The sequence below is a fragment of the Thermobia domestica genome, chromosome 18, assembly GCF_964235325.1.
Source record: "Thermobia domestica chromosome 18, izTheDome1.hap1.1, whole genome shotgun sequence".
Classification (NCBI taxonomy): Eukaryota; Metazoa; Arthropoda; class Insecta; order Zygentoma; family Lepismatidae; genus Thermobia; species Thermobia domestica.
The window spans coordinates 30236815-30264352 of NC_137471.1; the positions used below are offsets into that span (position 1 = coordinate 30236815).

At 35.7% G+C, this 27538-nt stretch overlaps 1 long non-coding RNA gene across 1 annotated transcript in view; it reads left to right on the forward strand.

The window, feature by feature from the left end:
• Nucleotides 1–5076: 5076 nt before the first annotated feature.
• LOC145675548 (uncharacterized) overlaps nt 5077–27538 on the forward strand; it is a 377258-nt gene continuing 354796 nt past the window's right edge. The window contains exon 1 of the long non-coding RNA XR_014129150.1: nt 5077–5566. This is a non-coding gene — a long non-coding RNA (uncharacterized LOC145675548). The remainder of the gene's footprint in view (nt 5567–27538) is intronic.

Below are 27538 nucleotides of genomic sequence, written 5' to 3' on the forward strand. Positions count from 1 at the left end.
TTTCCTTATAGCGTATTCCAGAACGAAGTTAAATAATAATGGCGACAACGCATCTCCTTGTTTCAAGCCATTTTCGACGTGAAAGCTCGTGGATAAAAATTTTCCTACCCGGACTTCACTTTGAGATCCATTTAAACATATCTTAATTAATCTAATTAGCTTTCTCGGTATTCCAAGTTCTGCAAGAACGTTGCATAATGTATACGTTGGAAGAGTTAGTGAATGATGTATATCCGTTAGTATCTTAACGAGTAACGACAACTTTAACGGTGGCAATCTATATCTCATATCTTAATGCATAACGACAACTTTAATAACGGTGGTTAGCTATAGCTAATATTTCATACATCTGAGTGAATCTTTGATTTTTACAATAGATAGTCAGATTGATTATCTTGGAAGAGTTCGTGAATAATGTATATCCGTTAGTATCTTAGCGGGTAACGACAACTTTAATTTTTTCCTATGCATATCTCATATCTCAATGCATAACGACGACTTTAATAACGGTGGTTAGCTATAGCTAATATTTCATACATCTGAGTGAATCTTTGATTTTTACAATAGATAGTCAGATTGATTATCTTGGAAGAGTTAGTGAATAAATGTATATCCGTTAGTATCTTAGCGGGTAACGACAACTTTAATTTTTTTCAATGCATATCTCATATCTTAAAGCATAACGACGACTTTAATAACGGTGGTTAGCTATAGCTAATATTCCATACATCTGAGTGAATCTTTGATTTTTACAATAGATAGTCAGATTGATTATCTTGGAAGAGTTAGTGAATGATGTATATCCGTTAGCATCTTAACGGGTAACGACAACTTTAACGGTCGCTATCTATATCTCATATTCCCTAAATATAAGCAAATTTTTGAATGCTGTTTCTTGTAATAGATAGTTAAAGCAATAATGTCGGCGGCTGAGTTTGTTAATGGAGTCAATCTGTTACCATCCTAACGAGTAATGCTGATCCCCTATCCCATCCATGTAAGTTTGGCGTGTCCCATATCCCATATGTATGTCCCATATCTCATCCATGTAAGTTTGGCGTGTCCTCTTTACAGTACTGACCAGCGTTTATTACAGTTGTATTTATAGTCCTGGCCTCACAAAGTGCACTTGGAAGTTTTCTTGAGTCCGTTCATTAATGAGTATTTACACTTCTCCTCAGCATCGAAGACTAGACTTGAAATTTATTTATTGTTTGTTCATTAATATTTTGTGTCTCTTTTTCAGCACCGCGTCTATAAGAGAGGTGCTCTTACATTTTAAAGTCAAAGTGTTGCCCACCAGTGATTCCAACCTGTGAGAAAAATTCCAGTTTGTGGGATATTTTGACGTTGATTATTCGAAATGGGATAAAGAGAGTTTTAGATGAAATTGGAAACATATATGGGATTTTTCTCTGAATGTATCATCCATGCCAACAAAATTCTCTACGAGTGGGAAGTAGACCTAATGGGTCATCAATAAATATGTTGTCAACTTTTAGCCTGAAGTTCATAATATATTTTTTTTTCATCGGCAAAGTTCATGCTAGTAAGGAGTGACTTAATCATATGTGATTCTTCAAAATCAAGTACCAAGAAACGAAATTTGTGCTCTGGTATTTGAAGAAGCAAGAAAACAAAACAGTGAATGAATGACAGAAAGAAAGTAAAATAACACACGAAAACCAATCAATTTCCAAGTGTTTCACACGACATGTGTGGAGGATAAAACTTCATTAGTGTTATAAAAAAATTCGACTCAGTATAAGGTGATGGTACAATACGCGGCAAAAAACCTGCAACATGAGCATATAAGTTTATTGTGAAATGACGAAGCCTTTTGCTCCAAAATAAGTGTGCACGGGAGGAGACCGAGGTTTATCCTGGCGTGATTCGTTCCACTTAGACGTTATGTTCATTCCCTGTGCTGTTAGACGTAGTTTCACAATAAACTTGCATCATCATGTTGCAGGTTTTTTGCCGCGGATTGTACAAAGATGTCATGGAGTCATTACATTTATAACAACATAACAAAATATCCTTATTATTGATTAAGGAAAATAGATCTTCACAAACTATTTCATAACTGTAGAAGTACGTAATTTATTGATAATTCATTCAAAAGTCTGAAAAAATATACACAACATACATAAGCATCATTTTTATAGTTTATTATTATTATTATTATTATTATTATTATTATTGAAAGTAAGGTGCCAAATGGGATTTTTTGACTCTCGAGATGGGTTTTTAAAGCCTTTCTGGGTGACATTACTGTTGCTCATGAGACAAGATTTGGGGTTATCTTGCAGGGGCGTCATTTAGAAACGGCAGGGGGGCAATTGCACTCTCCTCCAAGAGTTTGAGGAATATATGTACTTTAATCGATTGTCTACTTGTATACAAGTACAAAACGTGAAAATTTTATGTCGGTAGTCGCTTGGGGGTGAGCCCCTACCCTAAGCGAAGTCTGAAATGACGCCCTTATCTTCTCTCGGGAAATTGCTGTCTCTTCTCGAAAAGCACATCTGTTGTATTGAAGAATCTGATCCTTGTCTCCTACGTTTTCATGAAAATTCTGTCTCGTCGCTACGTGTGGGCAACACTGGGAATTGAAAGTGGGACTGTGAGCACGGAAAGTGCTCGCTCTAGACACTAGACCAATACGTTTTCACGAAAATTCTGTCTCGTCCCTACGTGTGGGCAACGCTGGGAATTGAAAGTGGGACTGTGAACACGGAAAGTGCTCGCTCTAGACACTAGACCCATACGTTTTCACGAAAATTCTGTCTCGTCCCTACGTGTGGGCAACGCTGGGAATTGAAAGTGGGACTGTGAGCACGAAAAGTGCTCGCTCTAGACACTAGACCAATACTTTTTCACGAAAATTCTGTCTCGTCCCTACGTGTGGGCAACGCTGGGAATTGAAAGTGGGACTGTGAACACGGAAAGTGCTCGCTCTAGACACTAGACGCATACGTTTTCACGAAAATTTTGTCTCGTCCCTACGTGTGGGCAACGCTGGGAATTGAAAGTGGGACTGTGAACACGGAAAGTGCTCGCTCTAGACACTAGACCAGCAAATAAGTCTAAGTTTTTAAAAATGGAATCTGTAGTAATGTAGTGCATTAGGGGCTCTCCTACAGGAAATTGAACCCAGGACCATGTACACTAACGACATGCGAGCTAGATACAAAACCAACTAAGAATTACAATTTTCTTGTTTATTGAAGTAGTTCCGACAGCCAATTATGATAGTACAATATCGAAAGTTATTTACTTATCCATTGCGAATCAAAGCCTGGAGCTACCGACATTAATAGCAATTATATACGAGGGGCAGTCAGAATGTTCCCGGAATTCTGTTGTAGTTTTGGCATTTGTGATACAATTACAATGAATCTTGTGCAATACAGTCCCTAGGTTGCCTAACGCTGAATTTAACAAGTGTGAACAGGTGACAACAGACAGTGTACGAGTACTGTAGCTGAACAGGGGAGTGTTTGGTGATAAGTTGACCCAATTTCACCGATCGAGCAACGCCTAAACATCAAGTTCATGCGTAAATTATGGAAAATCTGCTTCAGAGACTTAGATACCCCTAAAAACAATTTAGCACAATTGATGTTTGGCTCTTCCCAAGGGTAAAAATGGGCCTTAAATGTACCCGTTTCGCCACCGTACAAGAGATCAAAACCAACAGGACGGCTGGACTTCGGAACAGGGGCGTCATTTCAGATTTCGCTTGGGGGGGGGGGCAAGAGCACCACCGACATAAGACTTTAACCTTTTTGTACTAGTATGTTAGTAGACACTTGATTAAAGTATATGTATTCCTCAAACTCTTGGGGGGGGAGAAATTGCCCCCTCCTGCCCTCCCTAATGACGTCCCTGTTTCGGAAGATTCTAAAAGATAATTTTTGTCGGTGTTTCCAGCAATTGGAGAAACGTGGGAGAGAAGATGTGTGTGTGTGTGTGTGTATCCGACAATGTCTACCTTGAAGGCGATCAAGTAAAGGTACCGGTATATTGTGGTAATATAGAGCTTCAAAGAAATTCTGAAACTTCTTGACTGCTTCTGGTATATATAGGCAATACATTGCCTCTTTGCTTATCTAGTGGCTAGCGCGTACATCTTTGGTGAACAAGTTAAAGGATTCTATTTCCGTTGGGAAAATATTTGTTTAAAAAAATGGATGCATTACGGTTGTTAAGTTTCCTCGTTAAACTGTAGGTCCACGTCACATACAACTTCGGTGCGGAAAAGGCACATACTAAACTTTAACTTAGCTGTCTATAAACTTCTGAGGAAGTCTTAGTTAACCATTTGAAAAGTTTATTATTATTAGTTTAGAGTTTCTATGTCCCGATACTACGTTAGAGGAAGACCTGCAAAACTAATTTTCAAAAAACAATTTAGAATTAAAATTTAATGGAAATTAGAATTTAGTTGACTTTGAGTTTAACATCCATTTCAGCAGCGAAGCTATATGAGATCTGGATCTACTAATTAACGTGGAATCCGAACCACTTGAACTCCCGCCGGGAATCGAACGTGGGTCTCCCATGCTAAAGTCGCGCACGCTAACCACTTGGCCACGAAATAGCTCTCGATGTGGAAATTAGAAGCAGCACATGCGCTTTCAACGAAGATCGAACTAGTGTGTCACGCAGCGAAGACAATATTGTTAATTCTCGAATTGATTTTTAAAACTTTTACAAATACTTTAGAAGTAAAGGATAAGCACTTCGTTAGACAAAGAAAAAAGTTAGCAAATAAAAAAGTCAGAAACAGAATTAGCTTTCTTTTTTGTTTTCAGAAGTTTAATAATAATAGTAATAAATTAAAAGAAAATTGTTAGAAAAAAGAACTTAGAACTTTGCAAACTAACTTCATTAAAGTGATGCTATACGAGCATATAAGTACTCCCTCCCTGCTAGCATCAAAACAAGAGAGAAAAAAAAGACCGAAGAAGAGAAAAAAACAACAGAACAGCACTACAGAAGTTCGACGCAAGGCTGCGCAAAACTTTTCTGCCCTCTCCCCTCTTTGACTGAGCCAGCGGACGGCCGGCAAGCTGGGTCTCGTGCCGACGGAACGGATATAGCTCTCTCTCTGACTTTCTTAAGCTGTTTTGCAGTTCCCGGATTCTTCCAACCAGTTCTAAACAGTTTCCGCTTTGTATACAATGTTTCTGTGGCGAAGTGTGGTAACATTTTGACTGCAAACATGTGGTACAGAGTATATTTATGCTTTGTGTAGGAAAATAGTTTGTTGTGAAGGACTTTTGACTGGGTAAAAACAAAAAGAATATAACACTTCTGTTCAGTAAGCGCGAAAGAGGGGCAGTGTATGAGTTATTGATTTTCCCCCCAGCTTTTGTGTGGCATGTCGGGTAGCAGCGGCCATATTGGATCATGCTCACTAACGCCGGTTGAAACTTTTTACTTCGGTTTTGAAGTCTCCCAAAACACCTGGCAGCGTGCACCGCAATCCGAGACAACATTGTGACATGTGAGTTTTCAAAAGCCGGATTTTTTTCAACACGACAGCTGTTGTTAACAGGTAAGTGCACGATTATCTTTTCGCAAGCAAATAGTGTGTGACTTGTCGTTGCGGCGATTTTCAACTGTTAACATTCAAATAAAAAACAATAGCCTGGTTGTTATGAACAGTGAAAGGAGTCTGGTGTCGAGATGCCTAACTTTGCCGAGACTTGTTAGTCAAGATAAAAAAAAACGAATACGAACGGCAACTTGTTTCCTCTTCCCAGGGGCGGCGCAAGCGGGGGGAGAAGTTGCATGAATCATATGTTGTGAAGCAGTCAATACCTCATGTGGTCTTTCCATTCATGTGTGCATGCAAAGAAGATTTTTCTAATGTTTGTAATTGTTCCAAAGTACGGCGAAAGTTTGTTTCTAAGCTGATGCATTCCGTAACAGACCAGAGAAACTTATTGTTAAACTCGGAACACACCAAATCAATATTATGTTGTAAGTATTGAACAAGAACTTTCCCATACGGCCAATATCCGAGACGAAAGAGGAAAATTGGAAAGAAAATAAAAATAAGAAAGAAAACAAAAACAAATAAAGATTTAAAATTAAAAAAACGTTGTTTCTTGAATTAATTTCATTCTGATTGTAAGAGTTAAGTTTTATGCTGTGTCCAATATATATGCTGCACCCCGCGAACCATCTGCAAGTTAGGGTATCCCCCTACCGTTTTCCCCCGCACGGCCCCTCTGACAACTCATCCTCTTACCTCCCCCTCCCTCGCGACTCCTCTCACGATCGCGTATCGTTCTTGCAGCTTGTTTCCAAGGAAACCCTCAAAGATTCAAGGATTTTTTTTTTTTACTCCCTTCACTTTGTGAAGAGTTTTACCTACGCTCGAAGCGATTTAAGATTATTTCACCATCAAAGTGTGCTTAGGTCAGAAGGCAAGCTTAAGAATAATAACACAATAGATATCTATTTATTTATATACGTAAATATGTAATTTTCAAATAGGAATGTTTCCTTTTTTTCTTTCTTTGATAGTTGTATTTATAGGAATGTTTGTGTCATTTCTTTACACTGCTTGTTGTATTCACTTTGTGCTAGTGTGTTTACTTTCGTTTAACTTGAAGTGTCTCTTCTCACGATTTGGTACGTAGAAACAGTGATGTTGCCAGCTTTTAATTTCTTTGGGGGGAGGACTACAAGGGCAGAGGGAGAAAAAATATTTGGGGGAGGCAGCTATTTTGTTTGTATAAGGAAAGTAAAGTTTTGTTGATTTTGAGTTTCTAACGTCACTTTCAGCAGCGAGACTATACGAGACGTGGACCTAGTGATTAACGTGGAATCGGAACCACGTGAGCTCCCGCCGGGAATTGAACCTGTGTCTCCCATGCCAAAGGCGCGTACGCTAACCGCTTAGCCACGAAGGAGCTCTAAATAAAGTTTTGTATTACTTGGCATAAGTATATTACAATACATGTCTGGAGGAGACAAAACCACTGGAGGGAGTGGTATGATCGCCCCCTTGCCCACTCTAGCGTTGTCAATGGTAAATAATATTCTTTTTTTCGTTTGTTTGGATTTGTTTTAGAGGAATACGAAAACACAGAAAAAGATTCATAGGTACAACATTGTACATCACTCCTACACAGACATAAAACCATGTCCTGGAGTCGAACTGAAAACTTTCACACCAGAGATGAGCTTTTTACCACTCAGTCAGAGAAACCACTTTTACATTTCAACATATATTTTCGAACTTCCTCGTGATTAAACGGTTAGCGTATGTGTCTTTGGAGTGGGAGACCTGGGTTCATTCCCGGCGGGAGCTCATGTGGTTCGGACTCCACGTTAAACTGTAGGTCCACATCTCATATAGCCATGCTGCTGAACGGGACGCTAAACTCAAAATCAAATCCAAACATATATTTCCAGCGCCGAGAGTATTAAAAAAAATCTATGTATTTACAATTTAATTTGGGGGAAACGAACCTAATTTGTTTTCATACAGGCTTGTTCGAACGCAAAAGTACTGGGATCACAAACACACACACACACACACACAAAAAAACTCACGATTACTTTGTGAATTTTATATTTTAACATTCATTTCCACCGCACAATATATGAGACGTTACCTAATAGTTTAAGAGTTGGATTTAAACTACTCGCTTTTGACGCGCAGTGGTAACTCCAATTAAGAATGATATATGAAAACTGCATATTTTAGTCGCCGCTAAACTATTTGGAATTTATTCACACGTTTTGTTTTTGTATTCAGTGCCCAATGATTAGTATTGCTTTTAAAAATGATAATTTTATCAAACATTCTGATTTCTTTCTCTACATTTAAACGCAGAAGATGTTAATTTCCTTTGTTCGTTGTTGATTTATAAAATGTATTAATCTAATTAAGTTTAAAACAACTTTTCTAAATTCTTTCTCTTGATAAACGATCGTAGGGGGTAGGGGTAGGGTAGGGAGGGAACGGTGGTTCAGTGGAAGTGCGCTTTCAGGGGCACACCCACGTGGAGGGGGTTCACCGGGTCTAGATTCCTCCCCAAATTTTTCTAACTCAACATACTTTTGTATTCTTTCTCAATAAAACTATATATCTTTAACAGGGAAATGATTGATGTAGGACGAAAAGTTGATCTTACACTTCAGCTATACTATTTTCCTTATAAAAACTGTCTAGTTCTATATATTTTTCAGAAAATATTTGTGGAAGTATTTTAACAATTACTTATCGCCTTTTCGGGTACAGAATCCGTTTAATACTACATAAAAGTAGTTAGGGATGCGCACGAGACGAGTCGAGACAGGATTCTCTTGACAAAATTCGAGTCGAGACTAGTGGTGGGCACAAAAACCGGTTTTTCGGTTTTCGGTTTTTAGAAAAACCGGTTCGGCTTTCTCCGAAACCGATTATCGGTTTTTCTCCAAAACCGGTTCGGTTTTTCACCAGATCCGGTTTCGATTTTCTTCAAAACCGATTCCGTTTTTTTTTTCAAAATTTGTTCTATTTCTGACCAGAATGGTGTTTCGTTGTTCTCCGGAAACCGAATCCATTTCCACAGAAATAGTCTTATGTGTTTTCGAAAAGCTTTCACCGAAACTGGTTGGAGAAACCGAAACCGGTTTCGGTGAAAAACCGAACCAGTTTTGGAGAAAACCGAAATGTCGGTTTTTCGGTTTTCGGTTTTTTATAGAAACCGGTTTTCGGTTTTTATAAAAACCGGTTTTGCCCATCCCTAATCGAGACACGGCTCTTCCAATAGAAATATATATATATATATATATATATATTTCGAGTCGAGACATCACTTTTACAGCACATTTTCGAGTCGAGACAGCCACAAATCTTGTCTCGTGCGCATCCCTAGAAGTAGTGATCTGTAGAATTGGACCCGTCAAAACAAAAAAAAAAAATTCTGGGTGGGCGTCTGGCGCTTACCTCGGCTGCGTGGGGTTCCTGTTTCAATCCCCGGTCAAGTAAATTTGTAGCGGATAACATCATGTCCGTTGGTTTTCTTGGGATGCTACCGTTTCCTCCCACATTTTCATTCTATCGATTATTCCATTATCATTCGCTTCCCTTAATCATTGTCTCCCTTAGCCTAAAGGGCATAATCGTGGCAACTTCAACTGAAAGATTTGTTAAACGATGGTATTATTATTATTATTATTATTATTATTATTATTATTATTATTATTATTATTATTATTATTATTATATTGCTAAAGACAAACGCAAAGTAACTTTCCCGCCTTTTTTTCTTTTTCGTAAATTATTCATATATTTTGATATGTAATCAAATAGAAAATCATCTTTAAACAAAAGAATATTTAATTCTTTGCCAGCGCTCTCTGTTAATCTAGTGGCTAGCGCATGTGCCTTTCCCGCACATGGTCTCGGTTTTGATTCCCGGTGGGAGGGCACATACATATTTAATTATAAAATTCGTTTTCATTAATCATCCGTCTCCGTTAGCCTAAAAGAACAATAAAGTGGGACATTAAAGTAAAATTTTATATTATTTCAATTCCTTATCAATAGCGCCCATGATTAGCGCTTCATTAACTAAAATAAATCAAGATTGTGTCCCGAGAGAACAGGTTCATAGGAGTTTTGCGATACATCATTAACTTGTAAACACCCATTTACCCAACTGTTCCGTTTAGGCTTTAAACCTCAACGGCTCAGCCCCTAATTAAGCTAGGAATATAATTTTGATATCAATGTATTTCTGAAGAATAATGTTTTCCGCCGATATTGCATTTTATGTATGTGTTTTTACTATGGCGGAGGGTTAGGGTAAAGTTCCTATAGTTTCCTCAGGTTTTTTCTGGGGGTTATTCTCCCCTTGGGGATACACTCATAAAAATTGGTATGTGAAGCAATATGATAGTCAACTACATGATAATATCTTGTATATGTACTTGTTTCTTGTATGGGGGGAGGTAAGGGCTGGCAAGTTTGGCCAATAATTTGAGTCTCAATTTTTTGTTGTAAATTACATTTATTTTCAGGACGGTTGCATATAAATCAAGGTATCTCTTCAATGAATCAGTCTGCACAAATGTTACCTCGGAATCTGTGTTCTATAAACTTTCCAACGATGTATGAATCATGAGTCTAATAATTAGGGAGGTCACCCAAGGGCGCCGATCCTGAGGGCCCGGGGGCCCGGGACCCCCAAAGCTGATGTGGGCCCCTCTATTGTATTTATGAATATACAATATTTGGCATAATGTGAACGCTTTTGTCGTAAAATCCTCATATATATATATATATATATATATATATATATACCTTCTTCATCTGAATGCCTATGCCTCCCTTCAAATTTACAGAGAAATCGGCGCCCTTGGGTTCACCAGGGCCATCAACACGAAGATCTGCAACAGTTACTGGAAAATGATGTACAGGACATTTTTCTAGGAAAGTCGTTCAGAATTTTTTATCTCGCTTTAATACAGCAATGTCTATCAGTTTATTTTTATATATTATTGTCACAAGTGGCCTACATATTAACCCTTTTAGGCTTTATGGTAACTTTTGTTACCATGGTGTAGTATCGTTTTTGACCGCCCATTTAGGATCTATAACAGATATTTAAGCCGGTTATTTTATTGGTCAAGTCAAGGATGGATCAAAAAGAGTTAACATAATTTTGTCGGCAAAGGATGATTGCAAGGGTTGCCAGGGCCCCCAAATTCTATTTTTCTATGTTTTAGGACTTTTTGTTTTTTCTTCTACAAATAGGGTGAGAAGTGCACAAATATTACCTCGTTGAAATATGTGTTCCATAAGCTTTCCAACGATGTATCAATCATGATTCTTGATAATTAGGCGGTTCACCAGGGCTCCCAAAGTGAGGGACTACGATTTCCTTCAAATCCCTGGCGAGCGTAGGAAGGTTAAAAGAGAGAGAGAGAGAGAGAGAGAGAGAGAGAGAGAAAAACAAATTCTACCTAAATTTGTTATAAAAATTGAATCTTCATAGTTATATTTACTGATAGTGATTGAAATATCCATTATATAGCACACAGTACATATAAAATACATTTTATTCACTACCAGTAACCACTACATATTTCATTTCATTTTTATAACAAACCTTGTTGCTTTCTTTCCTAATGGTGTACTGAAATACTGGTGAATTGTTTCTTTCTATCACAATCTTGAATTTGTTACAACAACTGAATCGTTAATCATTAATGTTACTAATAAGGAATTACGTATCCTTTTAGTTTGAAGCTTATCTTTTTACTTGATTATGATATATGAATTATGAAATATGCAGTGACATAACTAAGGGAGGGCAAACGGGGGGCTGTGCTCCGGGCGCTGGATTGTGGGGCGCAAAACTGGGCAAATATTTATTTCACTATAAGGCAAGGAAAGGAGCTTTAGCAAATTAAAGATCCTAAAAATTACGTCAGAAACATAACATGACAACGTTTGTCATAACTAACTATTCTATTCTAAAGCAACAGGCTGTTGATCCATTCTACATATATGCACATCCCAATATAACTCCAAAAAAACTCCAAAAACTCCAAAAATATTCAAACGAGAAAAGGATAGGCGCAAGTAGTAACGGACGGTGGGAACATGATAAACTTTGCATACAGAAGGCTGCAGAAGAAGCAGTAGGCTACTGCGAACACAAAACGGCTAAGAAACCATGGGTTACGGAACAGATGTTACAGAAAATGAGGGAAAGGAAGACTTGGAGAGTTGGGAAATTTGAGGAAATGTAAAAGGAGGTAAAATCAATGTAATCTAAGAGGAAATAAGGGGCAATTACGATGATAGTAAAAAATCAAAACGGGAAGGTAGCCAGCGAGAGAAGTAAGGTCATAGGAAGGTGGCAAGAGTATGTTGAAGACATATGAGAGTAGAGATATACCGTGTAGCCTAAATGTTGAAGTAGAAAATGAAGTAGGTGAGGATGATAAAGAGTTTAGGATTCTTCGGAATGAGTTTGAAAAGGCTGTAACCAAGGAATGGAAATACAACCGGAATAGATAATATGCCAATTGAATTCATTAAAAATATGGGAGACAAGGGCAAGTATGAATTGTTCCGACTCTGCAATGAAATATATGAAACAGGAGAGTGGCCGAAAGACTTCCTGTAGACGATTATAAAACCAATGGCTAAGAAATCGAACCCAAAGGGATGTGAAGATTATAGAACTATTAGTCTCATATTATCATGCAGCTAAAATTGTGCTCCGAATACTGAAAAGAAAGATGTATGGAAGAACAAACGAAAAGGTTGAGGAGGAACAATTTGGGTTCAGGAGAGGTAAGGGCACAAGAGATGCAATTAGGTTATTAAGGGTGATTGGTGAAAGGTTTGTAGAAAAAGGGAGACAGGTGTATGTTGTATTTATTGATCTAGAAAAGGCTTTTGACCGCGTGAAGTTGGGAATTATTGTTGGGAGTTCTAAAGAAGATTGGATTGGAATGGAAAAATCGAAGACTAATAAGAAACTTATATATGAACCAACAAGTAAGTGTTAGGATAGGGGAGAACTGACAGAGGAAAGTGAAATTGGAAGAGATTTCGATAAGGATGCTGTCTCTCCCCAACATCATTTAATATCTATTTAGAAGAGATAGTGAAAAAGAGCCTGAAGGATGAAGACGGCATTTCGGCAGGAGGTAGAATGTTTAGATGTATAAGATTTGCAGACGATATACCACTTGTTGAAGAATCTAAAAAAGAAAATCGATAGGGTGTTAGAAAACTTGAGGAAGGACTTTGAAGAATAAGGGATGAAAATAAATGTTAGAAAGACAAAAGCTATGGTGATTGGAACGAAACGGTCTGCGTCAAACATAAAAGTGGGAGGGGAGAAAATAGAACAAGTGAATAGTTTTCGGTATCTGGGTAGTATTCTTAGTAATGACATAAAGTGCGAACATGAAATAAAAGCAAGAATAGGAATGGCGAAAGAAGTCTTTTAGGAGGAAGAAAAGTTTGTTTTGTGGGACCTTGAATAAAGAGTTGAGAAAAAAGGCTTATAAAATGATTCGTGTGGATTGTTTTACTGTATGGGGCGGAAACATGAACATTACGTAAAAGTGATAAAAAAAATGACTGGAAGCCTTCGAAATATGGGTGTGGAGAAGAATGGAAAGAATTAGTTGGGTCCAGCGGAAGACGATTGAGAGGGTGTTAGAAATCGTGGGGGAAGAAAGAACACTTTTAGGTATTATTAAGAAGAGGAAGAGAAACTGGTTGGGACATTGCCTGAGAAGAAATTGTATCATTAAGGACATGCTAGAGGGTATGGTGGCAGGAAAGAGAGGGAGAGGGCGAAGAAGGCTACAATTAATGGATGATATAAAAACAGAAAGATCATACGTGAGGACGAAGAGGTTAGCGGAAGACGGTGGAGCATGAAAGCTTCTAAGCTGCTTCAAATGAACTAGCAATATTGGCAGAATAGAAATACCTATGAAGATGATTAAGTTTCTGTGATTCGAACTCATTTCGGGCCCATTTGATTAACACACGAGCTCGGGCCGGGCTCGGGCCTAAATGCTAAAATATATTTCGGACTCGGTCGGGCCTCATCAGATTATAAATTCACGGGCCGGACCGGGCCCGGTCTAAAAATTCCGGCCCGTGCAGACCTCTAGTATGAGGGGTGCACGGTGACAAGTGATGGGACGCTTACCTCTGGAACATGGGATCGCTAGTTCGATCTCCGGGCAAGTAAGTTTGTGGTACCCCATGGGTTTTATTGGGGTACTCCCGTTTCCTCCCACATTCTTATTCCATCAATTCTTCCATCATCATTTACTTGCCTTAGTCATCCAGCTCCCTTAGCCTAAAGGACATAATCGTGGGAAGATAAATTCCAAGATTTCATTTCATTTAGAACTAGAAGTGGGTGCAGGCTTGTAGTCAGCCCGGTTACTTAGAGGGGAAGAAATACATATTTAGAGTGAACAAATACTGACTAATATTAATTATACACTAATCCAAGACTACGAAGGGTCATCATCATTAATATAGAAATTAATGGCCACATCATTAATATACAAATATTGGCCACAGTAACAAGTTATCCTACTCGTTAGTGTGGCCAATATTTTTGCGTCCTTAAGAAAGCACCCCACTCCATTTCTTTCCATTCTTGATCAAAAAATCTGAAAACGCCGAATCATGCTTTTAAATATCTATCTATTAAAATGCTACAATAGCAATTAAAAGCGACTGAGCTCCAATCTATAACTTTGGTTTACAAATCTTTCATTTACGGTTATGTGTGATTTCACGTTTAACAGAGACAAACATAACATTTTGAGTATGTGTACTTTAAATAAATTAGTTAACTATATCATTTTCATAAAGTTTATGTTTTAAAATTATTGTTCAAAGCCTTTGTATTTTATTTTAATAAGCCTTCTCTAAAATCAATGCACGTGAATTGTGCTGCCATCTTCCGAGTTCTTTTAAACTATATGTTGTGGAAGTTTGTATGTTTGTGGTTAATCCTTTCGACAATGAGATCTCGGAAACTACATGCTATAGAAAAATGACGTTTTTTCTGATCGATTGCAAATTTCACGTAGATTGTCCAGTTCTAATTGAATATTTAAAAAAACATGGCCACTATTTCTTTATTACATTTTAACGAGTACATTGGAAGTGTTGAAATTATAAAACTAAAACATGACATCCTACGCATTACACATTCCAACACCACATTGCTGTATATGGGGTTGTATATGTCTCAGGCGTTTGTTTCATGGCCAAATAATAATGGAAAAGGAAGGATAACCATTTCTCCAGTTTAAGATGAACCTTTATTTTTGGAATGTTTTGCCCGATGAACACCATATATCACTGACATTATAATTAATTGTGTATGTAATGTATTTGCTTATTACATACTGCATACAAGAAGAAAGAAAACATTGGTCATATATGAATTAGAAACTCCAACCGGAAGTAGGCTTAAATCTTGTAAACGGTGCGAGATATTGAGAAAAAAATAATCGAAAAAAGTATATTCTTTGTGATACCCCTTTGCTTCTTTTAATCAATACGTCTTTCACTTGTGTCTGTAAAGGGAAATGTACAGGTGTTGTGAGGAATGAGAAGGAGATTTATGCTTATATGTGAATGATGCGCTGTGTAGAGAGCGTAGGTTCAGTTAGACTATATATTAAAATGTTAGGTTTATATGTTTGTCTCCAAAGAAAAGTTTGTGTTTCCAATCCTTTCGACAATGAGATCTCAAAAATCACAAGCTCTAGAAACGTGCCATTTTCACTTATCAACTCCCAATTTTATTTTGATTTGTCAGTTCTCACTGATTTTTTTTTAAATCTTGTCTTTATTTTTCTATTCCACATTTTAGGCGTCACGTCGTTTTGACCCTATTAGTTTAATATTGTCACTAGAATGTTAAGGACCCTTTCGAAAGGCAACCAGTAGAGGAGCTACGTATAGTGGGTTGACGGACATTTCAGGCGCTTTGCTTTAATCTGAATGACAAAATCTTTTGTAAGCTGGCAACTTGAAGGCTTGTAAACCCACAATAAAGCGTACTCGGATATGGAATTATAAGAAAAAAGTATTTGCATTTGGTGTCTTCTATCACTTATCCAAGTTTGCCAAAACACACCACAACATTATATATTTATCTTAAGATAGTACATTTTTATGTTTGTCTCACAAGACAACTGGAATCTATCCATATTATGAAAATTATCTAACATTAATAGACAACTTCTGTATCCCTACACTTGAACAAAGGCGAAATGTGACAGATTTGATTTTTCTCCATAAAATAGTACAAAACGAATTTAATTGTACGGATCTCATATCAACATTAAATTTTCATGTCCCGACACTTAAAACTCGTGCTAATAACTCTGGTCTGTTTTATTGCAAAAAAGCAAGGACCAACGTATTATTGAAATCACCAATTTGGAGAAAGTGTTCTACTTATAACAAAATATGTATCAAACACAAAGAAATTGACATCTGCAATATGAACTCTATGTTTAAGAAAATTGTGGTAAATGTATTATGTAATACACCAACACTATAATTGGGCTTATGCCTGCTGTGTTGATGGCAAATAAATAAATAAATAAATAAATAAATAAATAAATAACAATTTACTCGCTTTGAAAGTCTTGCTGTCTTTTATTTGTGTCTGTAAATGGGCTTCTACAGATATAGTTAGAAACGTTAAGCAGATGCACATTCATATTAGAACAGAGCGCTGTGTAAACAGCGAGGGTTTAGCTAGTTTTAGTTTAAAAGTATAAATTTCAAGGAATTTACTAGCCTTAAGGAATTTTGACATATATCTTAAACCGCCGAAGATTGCAAACCGCATCCCTTTTTCCTCCCTCTTTTACTTTCTTCTAACAAAAATAACCAAAACAATGAAACATATATTCATTTATTTATTTTAACTCAATGGTCCAAACAGCAAATTTTAAGACTGTAACTCTGAAGACATACTAAAGAAAGCTAATGAAGGACGACAGATCATGAAGATAATAGGAAAAAGAAGAAACAGTATGTTTGGCCATCTTATTCGGCACTCAGGTTGGATCACAGTGCTAATAGAGAGAACGGCAGAAGGATAACCAGGAAGAGGAAGACCAATGATATAATATCTAGATGCAGTTACGAAGAAGATATTTTATGAAAGTATAAAACAGTTCTTCCAAAGGAGAGAAAAGTTTTAAAATTTCCATGTTGCCCACCAACCTATGATTGAGGTGAACGAGAAGAACTTTAAGTGATTCCGATGTATAATTACATCTTATTATGATAATTCAACCCCACCCCTTTTATTTCTCATCTCTTCTCTGCATTTCTAGAATAAAATACTAAAACATACGGTAAAATAAGTATTTAATTACCAAATAAGTAGATCCAACATCAAATTTCAGATCCCTAACCTTAATTGATTCCGAGATATGGATCTTATAATAATAATTGCAGCCCCTACCTCTTTTCTTCCGTTCTAGGTCAAATATGAAAAGAGGCTAAAATAATGTGTTTTATTATTTTAAATGAGAAGTCCATGTACCAAAGTTCATATCTCTAACTTTCAAAAATTCGGAGATACAGATATTTTAATTTAATAATTGGTACCCTATTTTCCCCTTTCATACGTCCGTTTTTTTTAAAAATAATTTATCAACATAACAGGCAGATGCCCTATTACAGTGTTGAAATATTAAAATATATTTTTACAACAATTTTTTTTTAGCGCCATACAGGACATTGTGCATACATCAATTTTATCGTGACTTTGACATAATTTGCTGTAGACAGCATACTCCCAGATTGGTAACTTCAGTATTATGTTCATACTGATACAGGTCTAATATATTGCAAAAAGGCCCTAGCCTTTTTGCAATATATTAGACCTGTATTATTAGTTTTAGTTTTAACTGAACGAACACGGAAATTTAATGCTGACAAGTTTGACCAATCGAATTCAATTTGAACTTTTCTTTTTTTCTTTCTTTCTTTTCTTTTTTCTTTTCTTTTTTGGAGAAATACCAGCTCGGTAATTTTGCGCATTTGTTCTAATAAGTAAATATTAAAATTATCTACCAATGTACTATGGTTTTCAAGTAAGTGATAAATTCTAGTGATTTTGTATATCAAACACCTTAGAAATTTTGATTGAGCTTTTTCAGTTTGTTGAGAGAGGTTTCAATTTACAACAGCATATTCCAACTTGGAGCGAACATACGAGTAATGAATGTTCAAGAGAGTTTCAATATTACTGAAGTCCTTACCACTTCTAACTATAAATCCTAATGACTTAAAAGCATCATAAGTAACAGCTTCGATACGTTTAATGAACGTTAAAATGTAATACACTAGGAAGTTGAAAATCCGAACTAATTGGACCACAGGTAGTTCGGATTTTCAAATTGTTCGGATTTTCAAAACTGATCAAGAAAATGCCATTTAGGCTTAAATATACTGTACGGTATGCTCTTTTATCGATACAGTGGTTATACAATGCATACAGTAATTACAATGCCATACGTAAGGCTAATTACATTTAATGTTTCTGAAGAACCTACTCGTACACCAAATTACACTGTTCTTGTAACTCACACTTAAAACTTAACTTGTATAGGTCTAAGGGAAAATAAAAATAAAAATATGTATGACAAACAATTACATATGAATGAGCTTTTTTAAAAACACTGACTTCCCACAACGCCGACGGACAACTCTATTGTTTGTTTCTCGCTAGCACTAAAATGTAAAAACTTTCTAGAGACCGCATTCGGATTTTTGACGTTTCGAATTTTTGACGTTCGGATTATCGACGTTCTACTGTATCTGGATCTTTTACTTATTAGGTCTACTTATAGAAGTATTACTAAGCTTATAATCATATTTAAGGTTATTTTTGTTTCTGGTGAACGACAATAAATTACATTTGTTTATGTTTACTCCAAGTTTATGAAACGAACATCAGTTTGCAATACTCTCGAAGTTATGTTGTAAACCAATGTAATCATGCATAGATTTTATCTTCGCGTATATTTTGAGATCATCAGCGAACAATAATTTTTCACTGTCGGGTATGTGATGTGGTAGATTGTTGACAAATAATATAAATAATAAAGGGCCTAGGTTGGAGCCTTGTGGAACTCCTAATAAAGAAAATAACTCGTCTGATTTAAATTCTTTATACACAACTGTGTGCTTACGTTCACTCAGATATGATGAAAACAAATATTGGTAAAGGCTGAAGCAAAATTATAATGATTTAATTTGTTTAACAGTATTTTGTGACTTACTCTGTCGAAAGCCTTCTCAAAGTCAATATATATTACGAAAACTTGACATCCTTCATCTAACGAGTTAGCTATAAAATCGGTGACTATTGCTAGATTAGTTGTTGTTGATTTAGAGTAACAAAGAGTAACAAAGCCATGTTGATTGGTTGAAATTGCAGGTTTAATATGATCAATAATTCGTTTGTACAATACCTGTTCAAATACTTTCTCAAAAGTACTTAAAATTGATATCCGTCTAAAATTAATAATTACACATTTTTTATTTGATTGAGGTATCGGGCAGACTAATGAGGATTTCCATATATCAGGGAAGGTGCAAATTTTAGTAAAAAGGTTGAAAATAATCCATAGGAATTATTTAAATATATTACTACAATCTTTGATTTTATACGAGGTTATTCCATTAGGTCCTACAGCTGTTCTGGACTTTAACTTTTTTTAATTGTTATTTCAATTCCTGTAAATAACTGAACCTGTTACAGAAGCAGAAAATGTCAATAGAAATCTGATGCCGCAATCCGATAGCTTCATACCAGAGGTAAGCATTCTACCACTGAGTCACATTGCCTCCTCATTGATGTGGTTTGAAATATATTTTCTAAATTGTTTTCTTCCCCATCATAAATATTTTAAATTTGTTTCGACTATTAAACAAATTTATTAAACAAAAATAGACGAACGTTATTTGGGGAACCAGATGATGTTTTGGGTGAGCTGGGCCTCCATTGTACCCTCTAAAAGCTACAACTCTTAATCCAACCCCATAAAAAGGTTATAGGCTTCTTCGCTTTGAACGACTTGCTCACTGCAGTGAATATAACATACTCGATGAATCCCGGGGCCTCATTTCGTAACGGTCTTCGCAAATTTTGTGGATCTCAACACAACACAAATAAGCCAATAAATATTTATAACTGCCATGCCTACTATTGCAAAATAAAACGCAAATTGAGTTACGATATTCCAAACTGCTATGAAATGAGGCCCAGGTCTAGAAGTATGAAGTAATATTTTTGTTTCAAAAATAATGTCTTTAATCGGGTGAATCTTACCCCAAGCAAACATAGTTAAGCTAGAACAACTATGCTAAGAAACGCGTCGGTCGGAAACGAATCTGACCTGCTTCTGGTATAAAATCCTTTCACAGAGTAAGAAACAATATTGTATTTTTCACTGATGATTGATTGTACAAGAATTTCTTTAAAAACACTTAGCAAACTGAACTTGACCGATAGGTAAATGCAATGATTTAACATTGTGGCTAAGAATCACGCAAGATTCCTAGTACAAGGCCAATGAGAATCACGAATAAAACGTAAATCACAAAGGGAAATAGTTTTCTTTCTCCTTCTCACTTACGAGTAACACTCGCTACTTATGTTTCACATTATGTTGCGTTATTGTTGCTACTAATGATGTCTATTTAGTACATATGCCAAGACAATAGACAGCAAAAAGCAGTAGGGCACAATACCAGAAACATGACACTTAAGTCTACTGTCAATACGTTAATGTAAAAATAACAGTGATGCACAGCGCAACAGTTAATGTGAAGACAGTGATTAATGTTAGAAATAATTATGTATAGGGTTGCCAGAGCTTCAGACCTATATTTAGATTAGCACACATCTACGAATATCTTAAGAGTCTTCATCCCGGCGAAATTAAAATACCGCTAATTTTACAGTATTTATGTGATATCTTCAAATAGATAAAAGATAATCGAAATGTGGAACAAGAGCGCCCTGGACAATATTATTTTACATGAGAAACCGTTATCATGACTCACTTATCTGCTTTCGATTTCGAGCCATTTTGAAAATCGGTATTTATTTTCGCGTTTCTAAACAGCTGAAAACGGAAAGCCACTAGGTGACTTGTGATAACGCTACCTCACGCAAAATAATATTGTCTAGGGCGCTCTTGTTCCATATTTCAATTATCTTTTATCTATTTGAAGATATCACATAATTACTGTAAAATTAGCGGTATTTTAATTTCGCCGGGATGAAGACTCTTAGTAACACAGAATTATGAATAGACTGACACAGTCTTATAAGTAGTAGTAGGCCCCCGCGTATGGCGAACTGAGTCAGCAAAAATTTTTGTGACGTCATAGGTCAAAGGTCAATGACCTTGGCCCGGGTCAATGACCTAGGGGTACCTAGGACCACCCCCTCTAAATTTTGGCAGGGGTAACTTGGCCCACCCCTTAAATTTTGGCAGGGGTACATAGGACCACCCCCCTTAAATTTTGGAAATTGCCAAATCTAAAAATTGGGTGTGGTAGCCTAGGACCAGGGTATGTACCTCTATTAGTATTGGGTGTCTATGTCGTTCCCTTTCATGGGTAAAAAATTGCCAAAAATTGAAATTTCGGGGGTTTTTGACCTAATTTATCCCTTTGATGAGGTGTTATTACCTTATATAGTTATATGGGCGTATACAGGGGTTCATTACCTTTCATAAGACATGGGTATATTAATGCACCCATTGAGAAATTTGGGAGGGGTACCTTGGCCCACCCCTTAAATTTTGGAAATTGCCCAATTTAAACATTTGGTATTATAGTACAGGACCCTAATATGTATTATGATAAATTTGGATGGTCCACCTCGTTCCCTTTTAGGGGTACCAAATTGCCAAAATATAAACGTAAGCAATACGTAGTACCACGTGTTCGGTTTTGACCTAATTTATCCCCTTGGATGAGGTGTTATTACCTTATACAGTTATATGGGCGTATACAGGGGTTTATTACCTTTCATAAGACATAGGTACATTTGTGCACCCCGGGAGGGGTACCTTGGCCCACCCCTTAAATTTTGGAAATTGCCCAATTTAAACATTTGGTATTATAGTATAGGACCCTAATATGTATTATGATAAATTTGGATGGTCCACCTCGTTCTCTTTTAGGGGTACCAAATTGCCAAAATATAAACGTAAGCAATACGTAGTACCACGTCTTTGGTTTTGACCTAATTTATCCCCTTGGATGAGGTCCTATTACCTTATATGTTTATATGAGCGTATACAGGAGTCTATTACCTTTCATAAGACATGGGTATATTGGTGCACCCCCAGGAGGGGTACCTTGGCCCACCCCTTCAATTTTAGAAATTGCCCAATTTAAACATTTGGTATAATAGTATAGACCCCTAGTATGTATCACTATAAATTTGGGTGGTCCACCTCGTTCCCTTTCATGGGTACACAATTGCCAAATTTTAGTACAATCATGTGTTTGGTCTTTTGACCTAATTTATCACCTTTAATGAGGTGTTATTATCCTATATCGTTATATGGGCGTATACAGGGGTTCATTACCTTTCATAAGACATGGGTATATTAATGCACCCCTTGAAAAATTTGGGAGGGGTACCTTGGACCACCCTTTAATTTTGGAAATTGCCCAATTTAAACATTGGGTATTATAGTACTGCACCCTAACATGTATTATGATAAATTTGGGTGGTCCACTTTGTTCCCTTCTAGGGTAAAAATTTGCCAAAATATAAACGTAAGCAATACGTTGTACCACGTGTTTGGTATTTTGACCCAATTTATCCTCTTAGATGAGGTCCTATTACCTTATATGGTTATGTATAGGGGTCTATTCCCTATCATAAGACATAGGTACATTGATGCACCCCGGGAGGGGATTCGGTATCATAGTACATGACTCAACATGTATCATGATAAATTTGGGTGGTCCACATCGTTCTCTTTTAGGGGTACAAAATTGCTAAAATATAAACATAAGCAATATGTTGTACCATGTGTTTGGTTTTTGGCCCAATTTCTCCCCTTTGATGAGGTTCTATTACCTTATATGGTTATATGGTCATGTATATATTGGTTCATTTCCTATCATAAGATATGGGTACATTGACGCACCCTTTAAAAATTTGGGAGGGGTATCTTGGCTCATCCACTCGGTTTTAGAAATTGTTTAATATAAGCATTTGGTATCATAGTACAGGACTTCAATATGTACCACTATAAATTTGGATGGTCCACATCGTTCCCTTTCATGGGTAAAGAACTACCAAAAAATCAAATTTCGGAGGTTATTGACCCCTATTTAGCACGTTATATGGGTTATTACCTTTATATGTTTATGTTCCCTTTTAAATTTGGGAATTATCAAATAACAAAATTCGGTAAACGTTTTCTAGGACCCATTGGTGTTCCTCTTATGGCCAAATATTCAAAATTTAAAGGTTATTGACCGGCTTTATTATTGAATAAGTACAGGATTTATTACTTTTTTCATAAGACACAGGTGTATTTGTGTACCAATCTTAAATTTTGGAAGGGGTACATTTCTTATTGTCGTATCAATAATTGGTAATTGTTCTTTGGGTAAATCATTATGATCATGTGATCGGTTATTGACCTATGATGGGATTAGGAGTCCAGAACATTGGTACATTGAAACTTTGTAGGATAATTTGAGAATTACGTCATTGGTTTTGATTATTCCCGCCAAATATAAACGTAAGCAAGACGTTGTACCACGTGATTGACCTTGATGAGGTAGTGTACAGGGATACATAGCTAACCTTATTGAATCTTATGACTCATAGTCTTAAGGGAATACATGCTACAACACTGGCAAAGTTATTGTTGATGCAATTTGATTGGTTGATCACTATCTTTCGTGCAAATTGATTGGCTGATCACTATCTTTCGTGCAATCTGATTGGTTGCTGATTTTCAAATCTTTGCTGCATTCAGTTTTTAAGTTTTTTTTAACATTTAAAAATCTTGGTTTCGTTCAACATTTTGCATTCACTGATAAATATGATCAAAACCGTTTATTTGTTAATCGAATAGTTAAAAACCGGATAAAGTTTGACGGTTAACCGTGAAACGTAAAATTTTTTTAGTTTGAAATTTTTTGTTTTAATTTTTTTGTTTCAGAATTTTGTTTGAAATTTGTTTCAAAATTTTTTGTTTGAAAATTTTTTTGTTTGAAATTTTTTGTTTGAAAATTTTTTTGTTTGAAATTTGTTTCAAAATTTTTTGTTTGAAATTTTTTTGTTTAAAATTTTTTGTTCGAAATTTTTTTCGTTTCCAAATTTTTTTGTTTAAAATTTTTTCGTTTCAAAATTTTGTTTCAAAGATTGTTTGTTCTAAATTTTTGTTTCAAAGTTTGGTTTGACAATTTTAAAAGTTTGTACACTCATTAGTAAAGAACCGGAACTGTTTAGAACAAAAACCTTTGACAACATTGTGGTGCAATAGTACACGTCAGAACATGGGGTTGTACTTGAAATGAAAAAAACACAATTTATTGAAATGGATCATTTTATTACACTCCACATACATCCATACCAGATAGTGGTTCTGGATATTGTCGATACAATGTATTTTGAACTTCTTGCACTAGTTTTTCTTTAGCATATAATTTTAATTCCAATTGAAGTATTTTAAGGTCTATTGCAATATCAATTGGTGGAAACTCAATGTCCATTTGATCACAAATAAACTGTTTATCAATACAGGTATGCACCCACGAACGATGTTGACAACCATCACAATATCTAGATACATGTTGTACAATATGCATAAATAGTACTTTTTCAGGAATATACTAGTTTTGTTGCACACTTCCACTGCATGTTTCACACACTGGAATACGTTGATAAATTTGTTCCATTCTGTTTCCGTCAGATACACCATGTTGCGAGGGACATGGAATGTACTCTTTTTACGTAACAGCACCATCTTCTCTTCGAGGACTGTACGCATCACCACTTCATGATTTGAGCCTAATGATTTGACTATGGTCACATTTAGCTCATCATGAAAATAATCGTTTATTTGGTTGATTCGTGACATTCTTCACAGGTCAGTTGTACACCAAATTGTTCTGCTTTGCCCAATCGAATCACAGGTTCAAATGTTCTAGCACTGATACCAATCATCACATGTTTTGTTTATTGGATAATAGCTTGCGAAGATGAATTCTTTATCGTTAGAAGTACACATCTTTCCTCCTGAAAAGCACTTGCTCAAATGATTTCACGGTATTGGTTGATTTATAGAACTACGGCTGACGTCATGTGCTGACGTTTGAATTCATGATTTCATCACAGTTGCTGACCAACCGAATTCATACAACTACGGCTGATGTGCTGACGTTTGAATTCATGATTTCATCACAATGGCTGACGAATCTGGCTGTGTACTAAATTCAAATTGATGACTTCGACCCAAGAATCCTTTGTAACATAAAGATACAGATCCAGTATTTAAGAAACGCAGCAGTTCTTCTTGTTTTGATGCCTCCATGGGTAAATATCTTGCTGGTAAAATTATATTCTTATCATTTTCAAGCTTCACTACAATTCTTAATCCAAATTTTGTAGGGATCATTTGGCTAGCTAAGATTCTATAAGGTACATTCTGTTGTAAATCAGTAATCTTGGTAAATGATTTCATCACATCACGCGTGTTTAGAAACTGCAGACAAGTAGCCATGATGATGTTATCATGAATACTAACTCGAACGATGATGCAAAACTGATGACGTTTCATTATCATGTTCTGACGTGTACCATTGCACCACAATGTTGCCAGAGGTTTTAGTTCTAAACAGTTCCGGTTCTTTACTAATGAGTGCACAAACTTTAAAAATGTCAAACCAAACTTTGAAACAAAATTTTTGAAACGAAAAAATCTTTGAAACAAAATTTTGAAACGAAAAAATTTTAAACAAAAAAATTTGGAAACGAAAAAAATTTCGAACAAAAAATTTTAAACAAAAAAATTTCAAACAAAAAATTTTGAAACAAATTTCAAACAAAAAAATTTTCAAACAAAAAATTTCAAACAAAAAAATTTTCAAACAAAAAATTTTGAAACAAATTTCAAACAAAATTCTGAAACAAAAAAATTAAAACAAAAAATTTCAAACTAAAAAAATTTTACGTTTCACGGTTAACCGTCAAACTTTATCCGGTTTTTAACTATTCGATTAACAAATAAACGGTTTTGATCATATTTATCAGTGAATGCCGCGTGATGTGATGAAATCATTTACCAAGATTACTGATTTACAACAGAATGTACCTTATAGAATCTTAGCTAGCCAAATGATCCCTACAAAATTTGGATTAAGAATTGTAGTGAAGCTTGAAAATGATAAGAATATAATTTTACCAGCAAGATATTTACCCATGGAGGCATCAAAACAAGAAGAACTGCTGCGTTTCTTAAATACTGGATCTGTATCTTTATGTTACAAAGGATTCTTGGGTCGAAGTCATCAATTTGAATTTAGTACACAGCCAGATTCGTCAGCCATTGTGATGAAATCATGAATTCAAACGTCAGCACATCAGCCGTAGTTGTATGAATTCGGTTGGTCAGCAACTGTGATGAAATCATGAGTTCAAACGTCAGCACATGATGTCAGCCGTAGTTCTATAAATCAACCAATACCGTGAAATCATTTGAGCAAGTGCTTTTCAGGAGGAAAGATGTGTACTTCTAACGATAAAGAATTCATCTTCGCAAGCTATTATCCAATAAACAAAACATGTGATGATTGGTATCAGTGCTAGAACATTTGAACCTGTGATTCGATTGGGCAAAGCAGAACAATTTGGTGTACAACTGACCTGTGAAGAATGTCACGAATCAACCAAATAAACGATTATTTTCATGATGAGCTAAATGTGACCATAGTCAAATCATTAGGCTCAAATCATGAAGTGGTGATGCGTACAGTCCTCGAAGAGAAGATGGTGCTGTTACGTAAAAAGAGTACATTCCATGTCCCTCGCAACATGGTGTATCTGACGGAAACAGAATGGAACAAATTTATCAACGTATTCCAGTGTGTGAAACATGCAGTGGAAGTGTGCAACAAAACTAGTATATTCCTGAAAAAGTACTATTTATGCGTATTGTACAACATGTATCTAGATATTGTGATGGTTGTCAACATCGTTCGTGGGTGCATACCTGTATTGATAAACAGTTTATTTGTGATCAAATGGACATTGAGTTTCCACCAATTGATATTGCAATAGACCTTAAAATACTTCAATTGGAATTAAAATTATATGCTAAAGAAAAACTAGTGCAAGAAGTTCAAAATACATTGTATCGACAATATCCAGAACCACTATCTGGTATGGATGTATGTGGAGTGTAATAAAATGATCCATTTCAATAAATTGTGTTTTTTTCATTTCAAGTACAACCCCATGTTCTGACGTGTACTATTGCACCACAATGTTGTCAAAGGTTTTTGTTCTAAACAGTTCCGGTTCTTTACTAATGAGTGTACAAACTTTTAAAAATGTCAAACCAAACTTTGAAACAAAAATTTAGAACAAACAATCTTTGAAACAAAATTTTGAAACGAAAAAATTTTAAACAAAAAAATTTGGAAACGAAAAAAATTTCGAACAAAAAATTTTAAACAAAAAAATTTCAAACAAAAAATTTTGAAACAAATTTCAAACAAAAAAATTTTCAAACAAAAAATTTCAAACAAAAAAATTTTCAAACAAAAAATTTTGAAACAAATTTCAAACAAAATTCTGAAACAAAAAAATTAAAACAAAAAATTTCAAACTAAAAAAATTTTACGTTTCACGGTTAACCGTCAAACTTTATCCGGTTTTTAACTATTCGATTAACAAATAAACGGTTTTGATCATATTTATCAGTGAATGCAAAA